This window comes from Rattus norvegicus, chromosome 14 (genome assembly GCF_036323735.1).
Source record: "Rattus norvegicus strain BN/NHsdMcwi chromosome 14, GRCr8, whole genome shotgun sequence".
Lineage (NCBI taxonomy): Eukaryota > Metazoa > Chordata > Mammalia > Rodentia > Muridae > Rattus > Rattus norvegicus.
This window is the reverse complement of record NC_086032.1, coordinates 56,973,053-56,999,555: the sequence shown is the minus strand read 5'-3', so window position 1 is coordinate 56,999,555 and position 26,503 is coordinate 56,973,053. Positions and strand designations below refer to the sequence as shown.

Here is a 26,503-nt window from a genome sequence, read left to right as displayed (position 1 = left end):
CCTTGGGAAGTTAGGTGAAGGACTGAAGGGGCAGAAAGAGCTGAAGCACCCTTATCTGGCATCAATAGGAGGGGAGGCCCTTGTTCCTGGAAGGTTTGATGCCTCAGGGTAGGAATGCTAGGGGTGGTGAGGCAGGAGTGGGTGAGTGGGTGGGGTGCACCATCATAGAAACACGGGGGATGGGATAGGGAGTTTGCAGAGGGGAAACTGGGCAAGGGTATAACATCTGAAATGTAATAAAATAAATATCCAATTAAAAAATTCAAATTTTATAAACATTGTTATATTACAGACATATAGATACAATTATTTTTAGAAGTGCAATTTAAGTATAAATAAATAAGAATAAAAAATCCCACCTACAACAATAAAGGTGGGTGAAAGATACAGTTCAGAAAAATCTTTTAGCTGTTGTTCCTCTTTCCTCTGCATTCTGAGTACTACAGCATCAATAATGTACCTACATACCTGTATTGGTGGCTAAACTACTAATTAATTTAAAATGTATTTCAGTATTCAATATGTGCTACATAATGCTGCTATGCTATGCAAATAATGCTAAATTTATTGATACTGAAAACACAAAATCTCAGGGATGGCGGAGTCCATTTGACTTAGAGAACTATTATATTTGATAAATTCTCTGTTAAGTGCTGGAAAAGAGGACAAGACGCCCTTGGCAGGACTTGGACATTGTAGTGTCAATCAGGACACTTGATTGGCTTGCAAACATTCTTTGCATCACGTTGCCATCTACAAAAGAGGAATAGTAATGTTTACGGTTTCTATTTTATAGGATAATGTAAGTGGTAACTTGCATGAATAAGAACGTATCTTGAAAAATATTAAGAGGCAGGAAGGAGACATTTTCCATGCACCAAGTAGATATTCCAAAGTTAACACAAACAGTGAAATTAGAAAATGCAAAATGAAGTATACTACCTCAGCATTATGTACAACCACCTCGCCTTAATTCCTCTCTTATCCTTTACATGTGCCATATTTAGTGACTTAGCGATTAGTCCAAAGCAAAGAAAATGAAGATGTATGCACAGCTAATTTATTTGAATCCTTAATTTAGTATGTTACTTATATTTGGGATGACTGGGATAGTGAACAGAGAAGCTAACACATGAAAATATTAACAGGGCTGGCTTACTTGATTCATCTCGTCACTTGATAGAACATTCATTATTTATAAGGTATCTCAGGTATTGCAGGGATAAATTAAATTAGGTGCAGACTTTGCCTTCTAGGCAGCAGTTTACAAGTGTTAATCGGGATAAAATGTGTACATAGAGATCATGTGAGTTCAGTCCTTTAAGACCATACCTTCAAGGAGTCATGGGGCAGAGCATTCATATGGGAGGGGGAAGGGATAAATGATAACCTGAATTTTATTTCTGGAAAGAAACAAACAGTTTGAAAAATCAAGCAGTGTGCAAGAGGTAGAAAGTATTATAAATTTATTGAAATCTCTGTGGTTGCTTTATAAGGAATAACCAATGCTACCCAGGTAAGTAACTCTATATGCTGGTGAAAATTGCCACAGCAACATTTACTGTGGCTTATGAAAATTTAAATTTATCTCCTGAAAGTTTTATTGGGAAGAGTAAATAGTTTTGAAAACATGATCAGTAGATCTAGTAGTAAAATAATGTTATGATAAAAACATGTTCCCAGGAGTTATGATAATGATAAAAAATATGTCAGGCTCTAGCTGGCTTGCATCATTTCAAGTTGGTAATACAATATCTGTAGGTCTCAAACAGGAGAGATAAAAATCCCCTCATGAATACACCCTTTACATTATTGTGACCTTGAAAGCATGTCAAAATAGCTTACTGTTTAACTTCAATAGCTTAGTTGAGTGCCTCTGAGTCTGTTATAACTGATTCACATTGAGCCCGCCTGACCAGCACAGTAGGGCATTCCCAGCTCCTTGAGATGCACATAAAACATTTAACAATGAGAAGCCAGCTTTTGGTTTCTAGTATTTTAAAAAAAATAGGTACAAAAAGAATCATTGCATCACATCTAGAGTGGTTTGGGAGTTGTATGAAATACTTCTTATGATTTTTAGTGTGTTGAATCAGCAACTGTAGGTCACAGAATAAGAATTTATTTCAGCAGCACATTTGCCCCCAAACACTGGATTAGACACGTACAGAAATTAATGATATTACTTAGGACCTAGGTCTTGTTCCTGATGGACACATGCAGTGACTGCTAATGCCCTTTGAAACTTCTATCCTGGGCCCTGCATGGACTCTCTGACTTGACAGTGAACACTGCTAGGAAGAGACAAGCATGCAGAGAGCAAATGATTAGTGTAAGCCCTTCTACAACTAGCCAGAGGCTTATGGAATTCTTTTCTGCAGCATTCCAGAGATAATTGCCTACCATTTTATCTAGGAGCAGGTTAGACCATTAAAAAAATACAAATGTCAGACTGTGGAACCTAGAAACAAGGGTACATAGATAGGGGACACAAAACCAAGATAGAAAATGAAGAGCACTTAAGAACATTTGCAAATAAAGCTGTTTGCCAAAAACAGCTGAACTTCTGTGGAGAGATGATTCTTTTTTTGCTGTTGTGGTTCTGCTTTTTAGTTATAGTTTTCTTCTTGGAGGGAGGTTGCAAAGGCAGAGGGCAAATCTGGAGGGATGGAGAGATTAGGGGATTGGGGTTCCTGATTTGAAGTTTACAAAGAATCAATCTAATGTTGAATAAGAAGAACATACATGACTATGTCGTCTCTGTGAAATGATACTCTCACTTTGAAATATAAGCCAGGAGTTTCATTTTGTTTCAAAATGATGAAGTGAGAAGTTTTAATTAATGTCTTCTTTATAGTTTGAAAAAGGTGCACAGATTTTCTAGAATGGTAATATTTTATGAATTGGAGCGCATGTACCTGCTATCAATAATGATATTATCTGCAATTTCTACAAAATAATTCTAACTCTATTCCCCATATATCTATAAATGAAACTAGAACATAAAGTCTTAATTCTAATACCAAGAACTAATTTTAAAATTAGCTGAACATTCACACACACATACACACACACATACACACACACACACACACACTTCTGTTCCAACTTGGCATCAATAGTCCACAAGAGTGTCTTGGGTTCCAAAATGCTATAGCCAAAACTCGTTTCTATCATGCTGGGCTCGGGACAGAGAGAGCTGATCAACCTCACTTGTATTCAGAATGCCTAGGTGTTCCATATGGCTTATTTTCCCTTGGCAAGTTTGTTCTTAAAATCTTTGGGCATTCTACCATAATTGTACAAGTAATATAAATTAGCAGTCTAGTGTATTTTGAGCTCTTAACCAAGTGACTGATAGGTAAAATAGAATTGAAATTATATATATATATATATACATATATATATATATATAATATCCACAGACTTGTGGTTTCTCTTTAAGTACTAAAATTTGGCATCTAAATTGATTTTTTTTTTGACTCGATGATCAGGTCCTTCCTTAAATTTTAAACTCCTGTAAAAGTTAGGCTTTTTTTTTTACTGCGTTCGTATGCAGAAGTTGATTATATGTTGATTCATATCTTACCATCTGATTTTCATACTTTCTCAAATACATATTAGAGGCATTTTTTTCTTTTAATTTTAAACATAAACAAAAAGGTCACATTAAGCTACCTGGAAGTGATCTGTCAGTAGGCTGATGCAGAATCCAGCATTTAACAAAACAAGACCATGTCTTTGGGCGAGGGCCATCGCAGGCCAAATATCTGTTTTATTTTATGTCAATTTGTTTAAGCGAATGTATACATTTTTCTCCTGGTGTTTTCTCTGGACCTGGAAAGCAGTGTGTATCTTGTTTTTGATTGTAGAACAGCAAACACTGATGTACAGGAAAAGCAGTTGAACAGAGAACCAGTAAATATACAAAATGTACAAGCTTCTCCCTCAAATCAGGCCCGATAATCTGTATAGAACAGTCCACAGTTACAAGCATGTGAAACTCTGATACTAGTGGGACCTTGTGGGAACAAGATCACCATCGCTTTTCTTTGCTTTCTTGCATTTTAGATATTTCTCTGTTTTTTTCTTTCTGTCTTCTGTCTTTTCATGCTTAACATTTTGGATATTTGTTTTTAGGTAGTGACATATTACCAGATGTAAGCCTGATAAATCATATAAGAATGAAACAGTAGTTTAAAGGAGTCTCTGAAATTAAAATAGGTATTACCAACGACTACACCCTACATATTAAATATAATATAATCATATATATATATTCCTATATGACATATTATATTAGCACATATAAATTACATATTATTACACATAGGATTTTACACATACTAATTGCTATGTCCTATATGGTATTTATACTCAATCAATTACAAGCTAATGATAATTGCTGTATATTTTGTGACTAAATTGTCCTACTCATTAGCACACGTTGATGCAACATAAAGAAAGGCAAAAGGAACTCATGATCTAGCTCACTTAAGCCAAGCACATAGACCTCAGACTTCTTTCCTCATGTGTAAAATGGGGGTGTTTATAGTTTACTCATAGACTGTCTGTAGGCCAAAACCATGCTTGATGCCTGTAGTGAAGTCTAGCTCAAAGAAACCAATATACATCACTTCAAACTGTGCTAACAGAGGAGTATGCAGTAATCTTCTTGGCCATCCATTAGATGTTATAGTCCTATGAGCTTTCACTTTTTAATGTTTTGCCATAGAAACTGGTAGGGAAAGGTAATATTTACTCAAGGTCATCTAATAAGTTATTCTTTGTCATTAGGGCTACGAGGTCTTGGCTTTGCTGTCTCATTTCAGTGCATTAGGCCACAAAGTCATCAAAACAAACCAGAAAAGAGCACCATCAAAGGCAAAAGTAATAAAATCAAAGAATCCTGGAGCAGTGTGTTACTAAAAGCCCTCTGCTATCTTAGTCCACATTCTCAGACCTCTTGAAATTTTTTTTTGTGAAGCTTTAAAAGGCTTGACTGGAAACCTTCATGCCTTTTTAAAGACACAGTGTATCTCTTGCTGACTCATGAATGCTGAATTAGCAGTTGTAATATAGATTTTTGAATATCCATCAGAAAAATGCCAATACTTCCTGCATTGCCAAAGCCTTTAGGCATTTGCTGCTGAAAAAACAGTGCTATGACTAGCTAAGCAGATAGCTGGTGCTATAGCAGTAATGGAAGGGAGGAGGGGAGAGAGAGGGAGAGAGGGGGAGGGTAGACTGACAGAGAGAAAGAGAAGGAGACAGAGAGACAGAAATAACATGTCTGAAAGAATGAGTATACTTAAAATGATCTGAAATGTTCAACTGCTAATAAATACGGGTATGCATTTCTGATTTCAGAGTGTGTGTACATATACATGTACAATATATGTCTTTTCCCTGCCAACCTACCAGGATTTGTCTGCCAGAATCAAGTGCAGATATAAAAGAAAAAATGCCAGTCCTAGCATCTCCACCTGATTTTGGGGTCTTGTTTCCATGCCTGCTCTGTGGAACCACCATATTCTTCCTACTGTTTCTTTCCTTTGGGCTTGGCAGGGACCCTGCACTGGATGCCAGTGTGGTAACCTTAAACTCGCTTACTTAAGTGGCTGAGCTCATCTCTTCTTCCTTCATGTGGTTTGTGGGATGTGTTTTTTTGAGTTTGCCTTCACTCTCTTCACAGTGCAGCTTGGCCACGTTCACCATACTTCCGTTATTGTGTTATCCCTTAAAAAAAGGCAATAAATATTTAAAGCATAAGGCATTATCCTGCCTGTTGTGAGTACAGATATTTTTAAGTGAGCAATAATGAGGAGGGAAAATGGATTTCTCCATGCATTCTAAAGGTCTAAGCAGGCAGTGAGCAATTTGTAAGTTACAGGATCCTGCTTGTCCTACTTCTGGGGAGTAAAGCCAAAAAAATTTTTTTGTAGATATTTTAAGAGATGGCAAGACAGGGAAAGAAACCCAAGTCATCACAAAAGCCTCCCAGTGCAGCCCCAGCCATCTGCATACAGTTCACAGGACTCTTCTGTTTATTTATGAGTTGTGGGATGTGTAAAGCCAACTCCTGGCTGTAAAAGGCCATACAGTTGCTTGCATATTGCTTTGCCCTACCCCCTTTTGCTTTCACTGCAGCAGTTGCTTCTCTTGTACAGGGATCCAATGCCATGCAAGAGAATCCCCATTTGAGGGTATTCAAATTCCTGTGCTTGAACATTCGAAATGACAACTAAAAATCACACTCAAAGGATGAATCAAAAGATTTACATAAATGCAGTGTATCTTGATGTACATATATTGAAATATTGCACCTTCCAAGAATGCTTTAGAATAGTTCTAATGTCCTCTGTAAAAGCCACAGAATTAAATTGAAGACAGAAACATTAATTTTCTAGTGTAACTTGGTACTTTTCAATATAATAATCTTAGATCATGACAGACACAAAGAAAAAAAATGAAAGAAGCAATATCTTTTACCTTAAGACCTCACAATTGCTTCCTAGGAAGAAAGTTTTTTTTCCTAGATGTTTGTCTAAGGAAAATGATTTTGCAAATTTCATCTCAACATAACAAGTTCAAGGAGGTAAATTGTTTATAATAGAGTTAAATGTGTGTGCCATTGTTAATCAGTAGTTCTATGTTCTTTCTGATTAAAAAGAACATTATGTCATGCAGGCCAGGAATTTTCTTGATATGCTATTTTAGTTTAATCTGTCCAAAATTTTACCCTCTAGGCATTCTATGATAGTTATTTTTCTCATTTGACTTTGTGATCTGGTTGAAACATTTTCAGCCTTAAGCAGTACGTACAAATAGATAGAAATACTTGGTAGTGTGCATTTTTGACCTCTAAATGTAAGATTGCAATTGCCGGCTCAGAGTGTATGAAATAGTACATCTACCAAGGAATATGAGGAAAGGGTCTGTGGTAGCACAGGACTGACTTACCACAGACTCTCTGTATCCTCCTGTACTTTGCAGAGCACAATCATCTTCTCGAGGTATATCCTATAGGTAGAAAATGCTTGTTCCCACTGAAAACATGAGGATTTGTGATTTTTTTAAATAGCTGATGAGCTATCACTCTGCTTTTCCATTTATGACACTTTTAGAGAAGTAGTCAAATGTAATATACTTTTCTTAGAGATATAGACTCTGAAGCCACCGTTTCAATGATTCTGTGGGGGGAAAGTAAGGACGTGTGTTGTATTGTTGAGTGTAAAGATGAGGGTGTGAAAAATGCTAGCTAAGAATTAAAATCTAGGTTGTCTGTTGTCTCTAATTTGGAAATGATTCTAACGCTCCTTAATAAAGTAGAAAGAAGTATGACATTATTCGAAATACTGGTATGATTACTTTCAGTAATTTAAATGTAGACTGTGTACTGGGTTACATATCCAGAAACAACATGGCTCTAAGGACAAAAAAAAAGTTCTGAACACACACACACACACACACACACACACACACACACGTGTGCACACACACAAATCTAAAACAAAAAACAGAGAACTACAACGTAGTAAGATAAACCCCAGGATTCCCAGATGCCCTTGGCTCTAGTCATCATATACTTACATTGCAACAGATATTTTCCATACTGATTGAATGGACAAATAAATAAAGGTTATATGCAGTGATAGAGTGATCCAAGTATAGCAAGAGCTTTGTAGACAAAGAAGCAGGGAAAGCTCACCACAGAAGGTCTACTTTGCCAGAGGCCCCAGCCTGTGTTCTCTAGTACACACTGACAGGTGTCCAGGCTGATTGTGACTCAGTGGGAAAGATGACTAGCAGACCACTCTGGAGTTTAAACCAGGAAGCGAGCTGCAGAGGGCACACTGGGTTGAGTAGCTGTGTAAATTTTCTCACCAGTCTGTTTTGTTGCTTACGTGGCACTGTGTCTCTCATATTTGCTTGTCTATACACTTATTTAATTTTATATCAACACCTTTACACATTCATATATGAAAGGAAATACTCATGTCTGTTTTGTTTGATGCTATAGACCAAGCATTTACTTCTGTGTAATATAGTAGGAGCTTAATTAATAATAAACTGTTAAAATATAGGAATACTTACATTTCTGCTTGAGGGCGATCGGTGTCCATGAATGTATTGTTTGATACGTGTATTCATTCTTTCCTGTTTTTTAACCATACTTCTCTTTGGAAATTAAGATCTTTTATTGTAGGTATGAAATTTGAAATGAAGACATAACTCATCTCATTTAGTAGTGTTAAGAGACACACTACTAAAACCTATCCTCCCTATGTTTTAATACAGAATCTAAAGAGCAAACTTGTTCCCACAGCCGTCTAGATTTTACCCTTCAGAGTCTTGCAATGTTCGGCTTTGACTGCCATTTACCTTTTCATCCCAGTTTGAATGGACTCTTCTTTCCCATACAAGAATCCATTTAAATACATTTACATGGACTGCACTTTCTTCTCTTAGCGACAGAAAGTACTTCACTGTGTCTAGGCATTAAAAATTCTTTCACAAACTCGAGAAGACATCCACCATGATGACTTACCTCAAGATCTTGGTGTTAAAAGAAGCCATAGTTTCCAGAAACACATAAATGATCTTGACAACTGAACTCTATTGTCCATTACACAGTACTCACACTGGTCCATTCTTTTGTCTTCAAAGTCCATGACTTTTCTTAGCTGGGGAGTTTTGAGACCATCCGTTTATTTTCAAATGGGGCTTATTTTAGAAAATTGCTATCTGTGGTAAGTTCTGCTTGCACTGGGCAGCTGAATGAGATCTGGGAGTGTTTCTGTTACCTTTTACTTAATTGCAAACCCAGGACTAACCATGAAAATTGCCGTCGGAAATGTAGGTCAGTGAGTGGGGTTTTCCCTGTGTCCCTCATTTTACGAAGCAAACAAATTCAAAAATTAGCTTATCCCATCACAACATTACTGCAGGGATAAACAAAAAGAATTACTGCCTAACTTCTTTACATACTTGCGAAAGAATGAATTGTTCAAATGTTTGCTTTTTAGTCAGTCATCAGTAAACCCGTGGAATTCATTCGGTATCAGCCTTAAGATATTCACAGTGGCTACTTCCTGTTTTGCTTAGGGTTCTTATCTCTAAGGTTGTATATAACTAGAGGGCTTGGAAGAAGACTTAGAATCATGGCTATAAATTTGGCTCCTCAAACCAAGTGCTCACAACATGGCAATATTTATTCATGTGTACAATATATATAACGCTGTAGAATATCCAACTTTGTTTCAAAAAGAATTCAAACATTAATCACTCTTTGCACTGATAGAGAAATGTACTCTGGAATGGTACAGATATTTAAATAATGCCCATCATTTCTTTTAAATAACTAATGTTCAACCATTCTAATTATAATACCGTTGTATTATTCTCACTATTCTAAATATTTTATATAATAATTCTAAAATGATATTCCTCCTCATGCTTAAAATCAAGTAGATTTGTCCCCTGACCTTGGGCATATATCATGTTTTAAAAAATCTTCATATGCTTTTAGCCATAAGTAAAAAACTAAGAAGAAGAAAAGTAACCTCTGGTAGTGAGAAGTCGCACTCACTGTGCGACTCACACACCACTGATACCAATACCACTAATATTCAGGAGCGTTTGTCATGATCCAGAAGGTCCTCTAAAGAGCTTAAATCCTTCCGTGACTTCCTTTGGAGCAGTAATGGCGAATTATACAGATTCCTAATTGTGCTATTAGTTTATCTAAGTTAAAATGCAATCTCCTTAATTTGAGGGTTTTATTACACACTGGTCACCAAAGGTGAAATACATTAAAAGCACACTGGCTCTTTTAACAGATTAGACATTTTCAGATGCCCTATTTTCTAAAAAACACTGTTTCCTACGTTTATTTTTGTTGCCATTATGAGCTGTTTTATTTTGAGCTAGAAGTACAAATTAGAAAGCCTGTAGGAGGCTTATTTAACATTTGGTCAAAAGTCATTAAGTATGGATCAAAGACTCGATTCTTCTTAGAAAAAAATGAATACCACTTCATGATACATCTGCATGATATGGGATTTTTGTAATCAAATGTCTCTCTGTGCTAGCACGCTTGAAATTTAAAAAGCACACGAGTATTGTGTCATTGAGAATAGAGATACTTTACCATTCTTTATATTGAGTACTACAAAACTAGAAATCAATTGACTCAATGCTATTTAAAAGAGTTTAAGAAGTGAATCTAGAAGAACAGAGAGATGGCTTAGTTGGTAACAGTACTTGGCATACTAACTTGAAGACATGGGTTCAAATTCACAGAACTCATGTGTGACGTGAGTTCAGAGCAAGATCCATATTTGATGGCAGGAAAGCTGGGAAGCAGAAATAAGGGAACCCTCAGAAGCTTTGGTCTACACACTTGCTGTATGTGGTAGGAACACACCAAAGAGACATCCTGTCAAAAAAGCTTGAATGCCAGGACCAAAAGCACAGACTGTTCCCTGTCTTCCATATGTATAAGTACTGACTTACAGACAGACTGATAGACGGCTAGACCGGCACACGCACACACACACACATCTACACACACACACAGAGAGAGAGAGAGAGAGAGAGAGAGAGAGAGAGAGAGAGAGAACTTTTATTTTTCAAAAGGTTGTATTATTGCTGAATGTTTGTGCATGTGTGTTTGCACCTGTGTATTCGTGCATGTGCGCATGTGTGTTTATGTGTGCATGCATGTATGTTTCTTATACAGTATGGGGTTTCAAAATTATTGATGTTCACCTCCTAAAGTCCAGTAGTGCCATTAAAGTTGTAATGATAAAAAAAATCACTCCAGACATTAAAAAACATCCAGAGAGAACTGTCATTACTAAGATAAATATGTGTAACTGTGTTTTTACTATCGTTCAAAATGTATGCTCTGAATATGTATATTATAGCGTTGTACAAAATAGTACAGGTAGAAATCAAACTTTCTCATTTGCTATGTGGTTGACAGATTTGGGCCTTTAAGGTTTCTTTATTGTGAATTAATCAGCACATTGATCTCTTACTCCTAGTAAATGTGCATGAGCCTCCACTACTAGAAATCTGGGCTTTCTGCATTAGGAGATGATTCAAACCAGAGTTGCAGGCCTCCTCTCCTGATTCACACCAGAAGGCTTTAGAATAAACATTTGGCTGGTACTTCCTTACAGGGCTCATCCAGCTGTCCTGTGAAGGAACTGTTGCCCACACTCACATGCATTAATGTCTGCTTGCCAAAATGTTTGCCTTCACATAGACAAAGGCACGAAGCGATATGAGCAGTACACTGCTACTTTAACCAATCACGTGAACTCTGATCTCGTCTACCCACAAGATAAACAATTTAGTAGAATATTAAAGAATCTTGGGAATTACTAGGTGGTATCCACTGAAAATTATAGCTCTAAGTTAGTCTTTCAGTAGCTTTTAATAAAGTAAAGTTTTATAACCCAATTATGGTGTGACTTTGATTTCATTTTTAGAGAATTACATTCTACATTTTAGAAAAGCTTTTGGTTCTGGCTTTAAAAATCCTAGCTCTTACTTCTTCTTTTTTTTTTTTTTTTTGTTGTTGTTCTTTTTTTCGGAGCTGGGGACCGAACCCAGGGCCTTGCGCTTCCTAGGTAAGCGCTCTACCACTGAGCTAAATCCCCAGCCCCCTAGCTCTTATTTCTTTTTTCCACTCTTTTATTTATTAATTACTACTACTATTATTATTGTTGTTGTCATTGCTGTCATCATCATTACTGTTGTTTTATTATTATTTGGTTGAAATTGTGATTGCTTTTTCACCACTAAACTCAGTAACTTATTATCTATGAATAAGAGTGATTAAATGATATCAATAATGGTAGGATTTTATTTTAAAAATAATTTTCCATGGTAGAGTACAAACTTTTCATGTGCATATGTTTGTACTCTTCCATTGATATATATCTATATTTCTATATCTATATCTATATCTATCTATCTATCTATCTATCTATCTATCTATCTATCTATCTATCTATCCATCCATCCATCCATCCATCTATCTATCTATCTATCTATCTATCTATCTATCTATCTATCTACCTATCTATATCTATCTCTATCTATCTATCTATCTATCTATCTATCTATCTATCTATCTATCTATATCTATCTATCATCTATCTATCTATCTATCTATAGCTATCTATATCTATCTATCTATCTATCTATATCTATCTATATCTATCTATCATCTATCTATCTATCTATCTATCTATATGGTTTGGATGTTTTGATACAGCCTTTTCTATCTTAAATGAGCAGTATTGCTTTTTTCCATATAACATATATTGAATAAATTGCATATCACGGGTTATATGTGCACATCATAAACTTATATGTAAGCTTCCCTTTTTTTATATGAACTGGCTTTCAAAAATAGTTTTAGTGAGTCACTTGTAATCTGAAATATTCACAAGAACTTAACTTTTCAAGTACTTATCCTTTTGCTGGGTTGTAGCTCAAAATACACTCTAAAATTTCAAGGATTTTATGTAAAAAAGGAGGTGATTCAGACAGAAAACAGGAAGAGTAGATGTAACATCATCAGGTGAATGTCAGCATAATTCTGTTTTAAGTGTGTGTGTCACAACACTGACGTTCTGTGGCTTACACAATGGTGATTTTTTGGTGCAGTTTTGGGTGGGTTGTGGCAGCAGAGTAGTCATCCTTTGCTGTTATTATTTTCTTCTGAGGACAGATGCAATGAAGGCTGTGTGCCTAAATGAGTACTTTTACTCTTAGCTAAATTAGTCTGGCACAAACACAACACTGCTAGCTTTCAGTACAATTGAAAATAAATGCTATGGTTCAGAGGTCTCTCTTTTCATAGTTCTGCTAAATCATGCTTAAAGTTCAGTTTGTGTTCCAACAGTAGCATTTAAGATGGCATAGTTAAGAATCCCTTAACATTTCCATTTACAACTTCCCCCTCGTTCTAACATTTTCTTTATTGATTTTAGGATGTTTCATGGTAACAGCTTATCAGCGCTTACAGCCAATGACCTAAATATGCAATTAAAATTGCACTATCCTAGCTAGGTGATAAAGGAGCTCTAGCTATGGGACTTAGAAATGCTGTTTTCTTTCTCAAGTCCTCTTCCTATTACTAATTATAAAATGGAAAAGCACGCTGGTTTGACTGAACCCTTTAGAGAAATCATGATAGGCTCTTTATAGATTTTAAAATGAAGATCTTTAAACATTCTTTTCCTTGCTAATACTTCTCATTGGCCTTTATCATTTCATTCCAAGTTAAAAAAAACATTCATTTATGGTTTGTCAGGGGAGAAAAAATAGCAGAGGAATGTGCATTTTAATCATGCAAATAGCTATACAGAACACTGACATCCAAGAGAATATGGCTTGATATGAAACCTGACGTTTTGGCATTTATGAAATTATTTAACCGAGAAGAAATGCCCCAACTCAACTCATAAAATGAAGACTAAGCTTGGCGAAGTAATTGACTCCTTTAATAAAGAAAATGTGACCCGCGGATCCCGGCCCGCAGCAGCTATCTGCTCCCAGACCCGGTGAGAGAGAGACCCAACCGCCTGGTCAGGTGGGCACTCCTGAGGCTGCAGAGCGGAAGAGACCACCAACACTGCTCACCCCTGCCCACATCCCTGGCCCAAGAGGAAACTGTATAAGGCCTCTGGGCTCCCGTGGGGGAGGGCCCAGGAGCGGCAGGACCCCTGCCGGAGACACCGCCGGACCCTGAAGGAAACAGACCGGATAAACAGTTCTCTGCACCCAAATCCCGTGGGAGGGAGAGCTAAACCTTCAGAGAGGCAGACAGGCCTGGGAAACCAGAAGAGACTGCTCCCTGCACACACATCTCGGACGCCAGAGGAAAAAGCCAAAGACCATCTGGAACCCTGGTGCACTGAAGCTCCCGGAAGGGGCGGCACAGGTCTTCCTAGTTGCTGCCGCTGCAGAGAGCCCCTGGACAGCACCCCACGAGCAAACCTGAGCCTCGGGACCACAGGTAAGACCAAATTTTCTGCTGCAAGAAAGCTGCCTGGTGAACTCAAGACACAGGCCCACAGGAACAGCTGAAGACCTGTAGAGAGGAAAAACTACACGCCCGAAAGCAGAACACTCTGTCCCCATAACTGACTGAAAGAGAGGAAAACAGGTATACAGCACTCCTGACACACAGGCTTATAGGACAGTCTAGCCACTGTCAGAAATAGCAGAACAAAGTAACACTAGAGATAATCTGATGGCGAGAGGCAAGCGCAGGAACCCAAGCAACAGAAACCAAGACTACATGCCATCATCGGAGCCCAATTCTCCCACCAAAACAAACATGGAATATCCAAACACACCAGAAAAGCAAGATCTAGTTTCAAAATCATATTTGATCATGATGCTGGAGGACTTCAGGAAAGACCTAAACACACTTAGGGAAGCACAGGAAAACATTAATAAACAAGTAGAAGCCTACAGAGAGGAATCGCAAAAATCCCTGAAAGAATTCCAGGAAAACACAATCAAACAGTTGAAGGAATTAAAAATGGAAATAGAAGCAATCAAGAAAGAACACATGGAAACAACCCTGGATATAGAAAACCAAAAGAAGAGACAAGGAGCTGTAGATACAAGCTTCACCAACAGAATACAAGAGATGGAAGAGAGAATCTCAGGAGCAGAAGATTCCATAGAAATCATTGACTCAACTGTCAAAGATAATGTAAAGCGGAAAAAGCTACTGGTCCAAAACATACAGGAAATCCAGGACTCAATGAGAAGATCAAACCTAAGGATAATAGGTATAGAAGAGAGTGAAGACTCCCAGCTCAAAGGACCAGTAAATATCTTCAACAAAATCATAGAAGAAAACTTCCCTAACCTAAAAAAAGAGATACCCATAGACATACAGGAAGCCTACAGAACTCCAAATAGATTGGACCAGAAAAGAAACACCTCCCGTCACATAATTGTCAAAACACCAAACGCACAAAATAAAGAAAGAATATTAAAAGCAGTAAGGGAAAAAGGTCAAGTAACATATAAAGGGAAACCTATCAGAATCACACCAGACTTCTCGCCAGAAACTATGAAGGCCAGAAGATCCTGGACTGATGTTATACAGACCCTAAGAGAACACAAATGCCAGCCCAGATTACTGTATCCAGCAAAACTCTCAATTAACATTGATGGAGAAACCAAGATATTCCATGACAAAACCAAATTTACACAATATCTTTCTACAAATCCAGCACTACAAAGGATAATAAATGGTAAAGCCCAACATAAGGAGGCAAGCTATACCCTAGAAGAAGCAAGAAACTAATCGTCTTGGCAACAAAACAAAGAGAATGAAAGCACACAAACATAACCTCACATCAAATATGAATATAACGGGAAGCAATAATCACTATTCCTTAATATCTCTCAATATCAATGGCCTCAACTCCCCAATAAAAAGACATAGATTAACAAACTGGATACGCAACGAGGACCCTGCATTCTGCTGCCTACAGGAAACACACCTCAGAGACAAAGACAGACACTACCTCAGAGTGAAAGGCTGGAAAACAACTTTCCAAGCAAATGGTCAGAAGAAGCAAGCTGGAGTAGCCATTCTAATATCAAATAAAATCAATTTCCAACTAAAAGTCATCAAAAAAGATAAGGAAGGACACTTCATATTCATCAAAGGAAAAATCAACCAAGATGAACTCTCAATCCTAAATATCTATGCCCCAAATACAAGGGCACCTACATATGTAAAAGAAACCTTACTAAAGCTCAAAACACACATTGCACCTCACACAATAATAGTGGGAGATTTCAACACCCCACTCTCATCAATGGACAGATCATGGAAACAGAAATTAAACAGTGATGTAGACAGACTAAGAGAAGTCATGAGCCAAATGGACTTAACGGATATTTATAGAACATTCTATCCTAAAGCAAAAGGATATACCTTCTTCTCAGCTCCTCATGGTACTTTCTCCAAAATTGACCATATAATTGGTCAAAAAACGGGCCTCAACAGGTACAGAAAGATAGAAATAATCCCATGCGTGCTATCGGACCACCAAGGCCTAAAACTGGTCTTCAATAACAATAAGGGAAGAATGCCCACATATACGTGGAAATTGAACAATGCTCTACTCAATGATAACCTGGTCAAGGAAGAAATAAAGAAAGAAATTAAAAACTTTTTAGAATTTAATGAAAATGAAGATACAACATACTCAAACTTATGGGACACAATGAAAGCTGTGCTAAGAGGAAAACTCATAGCGCTGAGTGCCTGCAGAAAGAAACGGGAAAGAGCATATGTCAGCAGCTTGACAGCACACCTAAAAGCTCTAGAACAAAAAGAAGCAAATACACCCAGGAGGAGTAGAAGGCAGGAAATAATCAAACTCAGAGCTGAAATCAACCAAGTAGAAACAAAAAGGACCATAGAAAGAATCAACAGAACCAAAAGTTGGTTCTTTGAGAAAATCAACAAGATAGATAAACCCTTAGCCAGACTAACGAGAGGACACAGAGAGTGTGTCCAAATTAACAAAATCAGAAATGAAAAGGGAGACATAACTACAGATTCGGAGGAAATTCAAAAAATCATCAGATCTTACTATAAAAACCTATATTCAACAAAATTTGAAAATCTTCAGGAAATGGACAATTTCCTAGACAGATACCAGGTATCGAAGTTAAATCAGGAACAGATAAACCAGTTAAACAACCCCATAACTCCTAAGGAAATAGAAGCAGTCATTAAAGGTCTCCCAACCAAAAAGAGCCCAGGTCCAGACGGGTTTAGTGCAGAATTCTATCAAACCTTCATAGAAGACCTCATACCAATATTATCCAAACTATTCCACAAAATTGAAACAGATGGAGCCCTACCGAATTCCTTCTACGAAGCCACAATTACTCTTATACCTAAACCACACAAAGACACAACAAAGAAAGAGAACTTCAGACCAATTTCCCTTATGAATATTGACGCAAAAATACTCAATAAAATTCTGGCAAACTGAATTCAAGAGCACATCAAAACAATCATCCACCATGATCAAGTAGGCTTCATCCCAGGCATGCAGGGATGGTTTAATATACGGAAAACCATCAACGTGATCCATTATATAAACAAACTGAAAGAACAGAACCACATGATCATTTCATTAGATGCTGAGAAAGCATTTGACAAAATTCAACACCCCTTCATGATAAAAGTCCTGGAAAGAATAGGAATTCAAGGCCCATACCTAAACATAGTAAAAGCCATATACAGCAAACCAGTTGCTAACATTAAACTAAATGGAGAGAAACTTGAAGCAATCCCACTAAAATCAGGGACTAGACAAGGCTGCCCACTCTCTCCCTACTTATTCAATATAGTTCTTGAAGTTCTAGCCAGAGCAATCAGACAACAAAAGGAGATCAAAGGGATACAGATCGGAAAAGAAGAAGTCAAAATATCACTATTTGCAGATGACATGATAGTATATTTAAGTGATCCCAAAAGTTCCACCAGAGAACTACTAAAGCTGATAAACAACTTCAGCAAAGTGGCTGGGTATAAAATTAACTCAAATAAATCAGTTGCCTTCCTCTATACAAAAGAGAAACAAGCCGAGAAAGAAATTAGGGAAACGACACCCTTCATAATAGACCCAAATAATATAAAGTACCTCGGTGTGACTTTAACCAAGCAAGTAAAAGATCTGTACAATAAGAACTTCAAGACACTGAGGAAAGAAATTGAAGAAGACCTCAGAAGATGGAAAGATCTCCCATGCTCATGGATTGGCAGGATTAATATGGTAAAAATGGCCATTTTACCAAAAGCAATCTACAGATTCAATGCAATCCCCATCAAAATACCAATCCAATTCTTCAAAGAGTTAGACAGAACAATTTGCAAATTCATCTGGAATAACAAAAAACCCAGGATAGCTAAAGCTATCCTCAACAATAAAAGGACTTCAGGGGGAATCACTATCCCTGAACTCAAGCAGTATTACAGAGCAATAGTGATAAAAACTGCATGGTATTGGTACAGAGACAGACAGATAGAACAATGGAATAGAATTGAAGACCCAGAAATGAACCCACACACCTATGGTCACTTGATTTTTGACAAAGGAGCCAAAACCATCCAATGGAAAAAAGATAGTATTTTCAGCAAATGGTGCTGGTTCAACTGGAGGGCAACATGTAGAAGAATGCAGATCGATCCATCCTTATCACCCTGTACAAAGCTTAAGTCCAAGTGGATCAAGGACCTCCACATCAAACCAGACACACTCAAACTAATAGAAGAAAAACTAGGGAAGCATCTGGAACACATGGGCACTGGAAAAAATTTCCTGAACAAAACACCAATGGCTTATGCTCTAAGATCAAGAATCGACAAATGGGATCTCATAAAACTGCAAAGCTTCTGTAAGGCAAAGGACACTGTGGTTAGGACAAAACGGCAACCAACAGATTGGGAAAAGATCTTTACCAATCCTACAACAGATAGAGGCCTTATATCCAAAATATACAAAGAACTCAAGAAGTTAGACCGCAGGGAAACAAATAACCCTATTAAAAAATGGGGTTCAGAGCTAAACAAAGAATTCACAGCTGAGGAATGCCGAATGGCTGAGAAACACCTAAAGAAATGTTCAACATCTTTAGTCATAAGGGAAATGCAAATCAAAACAACCCTGAGATTTCACCTCACACCAGTGCGATTGGCTAAGATCAAAAACTCAGGTGACAGCAGATGCTGGCGAGGATGTGGAGAAAGAGGAACACTCCTCCATTGTTGGTGGGATTGCAGACTGGTAAAACCATTCTGGAAATCAGTCTGGAGGTTCCTCAGAAAATTGGACATTGAACTGCCTGATGATCCAGCTATACCTCTCTTGGGCATATACCCAAAAGATGCCTCAACATATAAAAGAGACACGTGCTCCACTATGTTCATCGCAGCCTTATTTATAATAGCCAGAAGCTGGAAAGAACCCAGATGCCCTTCAACAGAGGAATGGATACAGAAAATGTGGTACATCTACACAATGGAATATTACTCAGCTATCAAAAACAACGACTTTATGAAATTCGTAGGCAAATGGTTGGAACTGGAAAATATCATCCTGAGTGAGCTAACCCAATCACAGAAAGACATACATGGTATGCACTCATTGATAAGTGGCTATTAGCCCAAATGCTTGAATTACCCTAGATCCCTAGAACAAACGAAACTCAAGACGGATGATCAAAATGTGAATGCTTCACTCCTTCTTTAAATGAGGAAAAAGAATACCCTTGGCAGGGAAGGGAGAGGCAAAGATTAAAACAGAGACTGAAGGAACACCCATTCAGAGCCTGCCCCACATGTGGCCCATACATATACAGCCACCCAATTAGACAAGATGGATGAAGCAAAGAAGTGCAGACCGACAGGAGCCGGATGTAGATCGCTCCTGAGAGACACAGCCAGAATACAGCAAACATAGAGGCGAATGCCAGCAGCAAACCACTGAACTGAGAATAGGTCCCCTATTGAAGGAATCAGAGAAAGAACTGGAAGAGCTTGAAGGGGCTCGAGACCCCAAAAGTACAACAATGCCAAGCAACCAGAGCTTCCAGGGACTAAGCCACTACCTAAAGACTATACATGGACTGACCCTGGACTCTGACCCCATAGGTAGCAATGAATATCCTAGTAAGAGCACCAGTGGAAGGGGAAGCCCTGGGTCCTGCTAAGACTGAACCCACAGTGAACTAGTCTATGGGGGGAGGGCGGCAATGGGGGGAGGGTTGGGAGGGGAACACCCATAAGGAAGGGGAGGGGGGAGGGGGATGTTTGCCCGGAAACCGGGAAAGGGAATAACACTCCAAATGTATATAAGAAATACTCAAGTTAATAAAAAAAAAAAAAAAAAAAAAAAAAAAAGAAAATGTGAGTTCGCCTATCTATCAATTTATTTGGTCATTACTTATTATTTGTATTTATTTTAAAAGACAGAGTCTCACTTTATGGTGTTGAACTTGAGGCCATCCTATGGCTTCTACACCTCAATTGCCTGTACCACCCCACACTCTGTTAGCCTTTCTCATTTTAAATTTAAAGTCACTGCCTCATCAAATGTTGGGCAGCTCTGTGAAATGACTGAAGAAGCTCCTCATTCTCAGCGCAAGTGCACATGGTCTCTCTCCTGTCATGGAGCTTTCAGTATTCTTTCTTCTGATAAACTATGGTGTTCTGGGACACAGCTTTAGTAGCATAAAGGGTACTGTTGTCCTAATGGCATAGAAAACCTGGATGGCAAGTACCCAGATTCATTTCTCTATGCCTCTCTACTTGTTTGTGCTTAGGCAATATTTAATGGCATAACTTCTGTGAGTTTTCAAAATTAAATAATCATATGATTTTGTTTGCTTATTTGACCCTTTTAGATCTCAATTTCTTTGTGTGTATTACGTACATCTGCTGTTTCTTTTGAGAGGTCTAATTCACTACATTTAAATCATCAGTCACTTTCTTCACTAACACCCCCACATCAGCCTCCTCCTCAAGCATCGAATCATTTGAGTTCCCTGTTCTCTTTGATATGTCTTTAATTTCTATTTCTGGAATCCAAAGCAGAACATGGTTTTTATTCTCTGCCAGCACAGATGCATCTGTATTAGTCTGGGACCTGGGTCTTACCTTTGTAACTTGAAGTCACAATCCTTCCCTGAGAAATGCAATCTAACCATCAGTAATGTTATGTTATCTATAGCAAGGTTTCTTTTGTTCTGTTCTTTTCTTGCTACCTTTCTCCTTTTGGATCCTCGTTCTGTAGCTCCAAAATGTATTTTTAAACAACAGAAATTAGGTATTAGCTTTTCTCATAAAAATCATACTTTATTACAATTATACCACACTGCTTTTGTGTGAAGATGTCAATTGAGAAATATCCTTGACATTAATGTATATTGTGTGTAGTAAAAGAGGCCTTACTGTATCTCACTGTTCTCTCTCAGTCTTCATAGAAGACATCAGAATGGGCTTTAATCTGCAGCTTGATGGCTCAGCATTCAGTCTACTTAGATATTGATTTCTCTCTTCACCAGGACTCCAATTTTGATAACGGTTCTTCCCGTTCCTCTGAACAAGCCACAGACTATTTGTGCTAGAAATAGACACGGGGATAATTTTGTTTCACCTCATATTATATATGAGAAAACTGGCATTCAGAGAGTTTCAGTGGCATGCCTGGGTCTATTTCTAGCCAAGGCTAGGAATGAGATCCTAGCCTAGTTTTATTGCTAGAATCTGCAACTCTCCACTGAGCTTCAGACTTAATTGTTAACTTGCTCGCTGTCTGTGGCATCCGTGTTTGTGGCAGGACACTTTACTATCTAGGTATAAGACCATTGTCTTTTTTTTCTCCACACCTATATTTTCTTAGTTACAATTCACTGAAAAATCCTGTCAGTTCCACATGGCCTTTATGATTTTCTCCCTCTTAAGTCCTGTCCTTTTGCTTAGGGTATGAAGATTCTCCTTCATCCTTTGTTTCCTCTAGTTATTTGCCCAAGAGAAAGATGGTGTATAGAAGATGTCTTTTTATTTTACTTTTGCTATGCCTGACCCAGAAATTAAAGCAAGCCAAAGGGTACTTCCCTGGAAATCCTTTATAAGTGAATCTACAACTACTTTTAGAAATGTATTATTCTAAATGACATATATTCTTTTCAGGATCCTACAAATTCCCTTCATCTCCTGTGAATCTACGTGTCTGTGTGTGTGTGTGTGTGTGTGTGTGTGTGTGTGTGTGTGTGTGTGTTTTATGTTGAATTATAATGCATGTAAGCATGATGTTCTTGGGATATTCCTTACACAGTGCCTAACAGAATGATGGGACTGGTTTGATGGGAGAATCAGCCACATTTCAATTTTTCGAATGCAGTTTCTACTATTAATCTGTGACGCTGAGAAAAGTTGAATGTTAGGTTCAATTCCAACTAAGGTTTACTAGTATCCAATTTTTTTCCTCCTTTTTTTTCATTATGTGACTTAGAAAGATCTTGCTTCAGAATGTTCATATGTGGAAGAAAAGAGAAACCATAGTGTTTTCAGTTTTAAAGCCAAGCAGGAAAGGCAAGTGTCCTTATCTTTCCTGAAGGCAAAGGATTGAAAACTAAGTGAAACTTCAAGTTACTTAACCTCTTAGGATTTAAGCTTTTTCAATAGTATCCCATAGGTAAAGATAATTGTATGTTCTAAATATCATATATGTATTCCAATGACATCTTTGGTAAATAACCTCCATGGACCTCTTCCTCGTCATCTCATATTAATAAAATGAAAATGTAAGCCTTTCTTTAATTACTGGTTACTAGTTATTTCTTGAAGACCTATTGTCAGTTTGACAATGATAGAGTATATATCAATATTGGAATGTACTTAGTTAGAATTGATGGTTCATAGTGCTTAATTCCTGAAAACTAGCACACATAAAAGTCAGCTGGCATTGTAGCTCCCTCCAGTTAAAGGAAGTCAATGGTTTTCCTTAAGGTAATCTTCAGTTATAACCTAGGAATAGAGATTGTTGACTGAAAGCAATGTATAAAACATGAAAATGCTGCCATTTACTCTGTACTATTATTGCAATCAAAGGTCAGAAAAGCATATTCATAGCTTAAATATTGTGATATAAGCATTGTTATTTTGAGTCAGTCAGCAGAGTGCAAAGTTTTAGTATGTTTCATTTAGGAAGCAATGACAAAACATATAACATCACGCTAAAGCATGAGTTGCTAAGGAAGTGGATCACCGCAGGCTCACAAAGACCTTTTGATTGTAAGTAGGTATGAAGAGATAGATGCAATTTAGCAAGGGTGTCAAAGTCAGGAGAGCAAAAGGCATAGGGCATTAGGGGATGGAGAAATAATTATTCAAGATCTTAGACAGTAGTCCAGTCAATTAATGGCTTAAGATCTGCTAGAGGAGAGCATGTCCTTCAGCAACATTACTTCATCTAATCAGATAGAATCTTAAACTGTCTCTTGAGACTACTTGAAGTATTTCATGTTATTAATATGTTAACCAAAATGGTGGTAGACTGGGAAAACCTCTTGGTGATCAAATCAAGGAACACTACCTGATGTTTCTTATTGAATCATAATGGTGCTTCTGCAAAGTCCCTGAAGGAGGAAAGACTTTCAAACTTTAGTGATGAAACTCTTACTTAATAATATTGTGACCTCCAAATTTCCACACTTGTCTTTGGAGTTTCATATACCATGGTCAAAAGTGAGGCAGAGGCCAAAGTTAAGCAGATGCTCTTGCGGATGTTCCAGAAACAGCCTTCATTCTTTTGTCAAACTCAACAAAGATAAAACAAAAGCCTAAATCAAGAGTGTTGATTCAGCTTTCTCCTACCTCCAAGCTCTAGGTGTTTAGCAAGGCTGAAAATAGGCTCTATTGTACCTGCTGCTTTATAAAGATTGATAGATGCTGTCTTTTTGGAGTGTTACCTTGAGAAAATTTCTATGGTAGATCAATGTATTGGGAACCTGACATGATTGATTACAGAGACATGCTTTGAAGTGTACGGGAGATGGGCAATTGCTAGGATGTGCCATTTTTTGTCTTAGATGGGAAGAAAGGAGACATTTGTGGAGAAAAGGTACATCATTGAAGTTAGAGATGTAAACTTGAATAATGGTCCACATTTTCTAACTGTATGACGTTGAGGGAAACTAACTTAGCATTAATTTCTTGTCTGAAGAATTCTACCAATTTCCAAATCTTTTGAGAATGCAATAGACTATCTATAATACACACAAAACAATATTTCTCTTCTGTGTATCAATAACGGAGCACCTAGAGCCTCTTTACAAAGGGCATATGGCGATGTCCACCAATATTCAACAGAAGTGTCGCATCAGTGAGGTGTAAATTGTCACAGAAGTTAAACATTAGCAGTGGTTTTATGTAACTAGTTATATAAGTTTCTGAGAAGAGACATTCACATTTACATGCTTGTTTTTTAATCAAAGATAAGAGGATTTTTGAGGGAGAAAATTTACTGAAATGTGGAATTAATTTGAACCCTATTTTTCTCTTTTATTTATTGCTATTTCACAGCATCCCTGAGCTGTTCAGGATAGAGGCCCAATATAACTGATGTCCTATTTTATTTTTTATATTTTCCATCTCTTATTATTTTATGCATAGAGTTAAAAGTCACTTTAGATGTTAAAAACTATTTACGTAACTAGCAAAATTAGATGAGGTTTTCTAAGCTATTGTGTACTCCACAGCATATTTTCTATCTGAGTAGATAGGCAAAAATTAGCTCCAAAGAGATCAGATTAATCAAATTTAGGAGTGAATGTAAATTTAAATCAACCATGCAACCCTGCTGTACAGCAATTAACATTTCATGGTAAAATGAAGTGTGATGAGAGTGAATTCCAAATTCTGTGCAGAACTGACAATATTTTGTTTCATGGAGTATTTGAGCAAAGAATAGAAGTTTCAAAGAAAAACAATTGTTAATGCACTGGCTTTGACATCTCATGAAATAATCTAAGTTTGAACATAATTTATATTTAAAGGGCTTCTATTTTTTTTAAATCTCACTGTTTTCCTCTTTATAAGCCAACTAAGGTTTTCTTAGTCTTGGCATTCTTGGTCCTTCGGATGGCATAATTCTTTCTTAATAAACTTTTCTATGCACTGTGGTTTGCTTAACGGCATTGTTAGGAGCTAGCCATCCGGTACAAACCTACTGTAAGTCAATTCCTCCCATCAGTGACAGTTGTGATGCCAATTATGCCTCCAGATGCAAGGCATTGACTTGAGAATGAAACTAAGAGAGTTACCTCACACAGGTACTCTTGCCCCCAAATTGTACAACTTTTAATGTATTCTATCTGGACAAATTCCCCCTTAAAAGGATGAAAAAATGCTGATAGTTTTCTTCAACTCTAACTCTACGTGGCCGTTTCTTCCTCTCACTATTTAAAAGGGGAAAACAGAATTTCAGAGACTGCTGTTCCTTGGAGGACGGTCTTTGAGACTCACAGAGACTTACAGACTCCACAATGTGGAGGAAAACATAGAAATCATAGTTGGTAAAAGCAAAGGACTGCAGCAATGCAAGTTCTCTATGAATGTCACCCAAGAGTCTGCATTTTTACAGTTATTCTTGGTTGCCATGGAGATGTGTGTGAAGAAATTGGAGAAGAGGAAACAGAGGGTGGAAGGTTGTCGGGGTAGGTGGGTAGCAATAATACATTTCTCAAGAATTCAAGTAGTAAAATGAACTCTCTTTATAATGTTTATTTTTTAAAAAGCTATTTACAGATGAAACAAGTATTGCGATTTGTGCCCTGATTAGCATCTCTCTGGTTCTAAGTTAAGTACCTCACCCACCGTCATGAGGTAGCTATTACCTTGCCTCACTCAAGTTTATTCTTCTGCATAGTGACTAGAGAGCAGTATTTGCCTTTTGAAGGCGTAAAAAGGCTCACTGCTAATCTGCAATATCCACAAATATGCGGCTGTGATAGTACTGGGTCTGCTGACAAGGCCAGGAAGCTGCAGGTGGCTGCAGTGCCTATACATAGGCACTATTGCTAGACAACAGAGATTCTAATTTAATCCACCCAAGTCAGGGAGAACACAACATGAATTAAAGCTTCCTGAAGATGTCTGGTTTGTTATGCTTATGACACAGCGTACAGGTAGTATTTTCTAATTCAGTATTCAGTTATTTTATACTTCCTCATTTGCTCTTTCCTGAGATATTGGTTGTACATTGTTCCTTGAACAAGACAATATGACACGACATACATGCTTGGTGTGACAGTGGTAAACTGGCTGGACAGTGGGCACTTTTGCTCTCTGCAGTGAGCTCATCTTCCATCCCTGGTGAGAAATCTCCTTTAATAAATGTTATCCTTAATCACGACTCAAATGATCCTTTCCTGAAATCTGGCTTCTCTGTCACCTGCTGCTGTCACCTTATATTGGAATGAGACATGACTATATATCAATGCGATTGAATCCGTCAAATTTTGCTTTGTATGATGATCTTCTGCTCTGTAGAATGCAGTTTATGTTGGTAAATTCATAAAGACTTTGTAGTTAGCGTTAGAAATAACCTAATGATGTTCTTTCCCTTGTTTCAAAGACAGGGCATAGGTAATTTATTGTAGACTCAGTCACTCCAAATAGGTCAGAGTCATGAAATTTGAGAACCCTTCATTTGAGGCTATCAAGTCATTGGGGAGATTAAATCTACATTGTGCTTTAATCTGCTGGATGGCTGCTGTCATCAGTAAAATGTCGAATCTGTCGGCATAGTTAATGGAAGGGGCACTGTCCTGGTAATCAGCGGCGGCATGCAGTGACAAGTAATTTTATTGAAGTACCAAGTAAGAACTTAACCCTCTTGATTTCTTCCCTTGAACCCATTTTCTT

At 37.5% G+C, this 26,503-nt stretch overlaps 1 protein-coding gene across 14 annotated transcripts in view; it reads left to right on the top strand.

The window, feature by feature from the left end:
• The window catches only part of Pcdh7 (protocadherin 7), a 430,160-nt gene that overhangs the window by 115,421 nt on the left and 288,236 nt on the right, over positions 1–26,503 (top strand). The gene's annotated exons all lie outside the window — the stretch shown is intronic.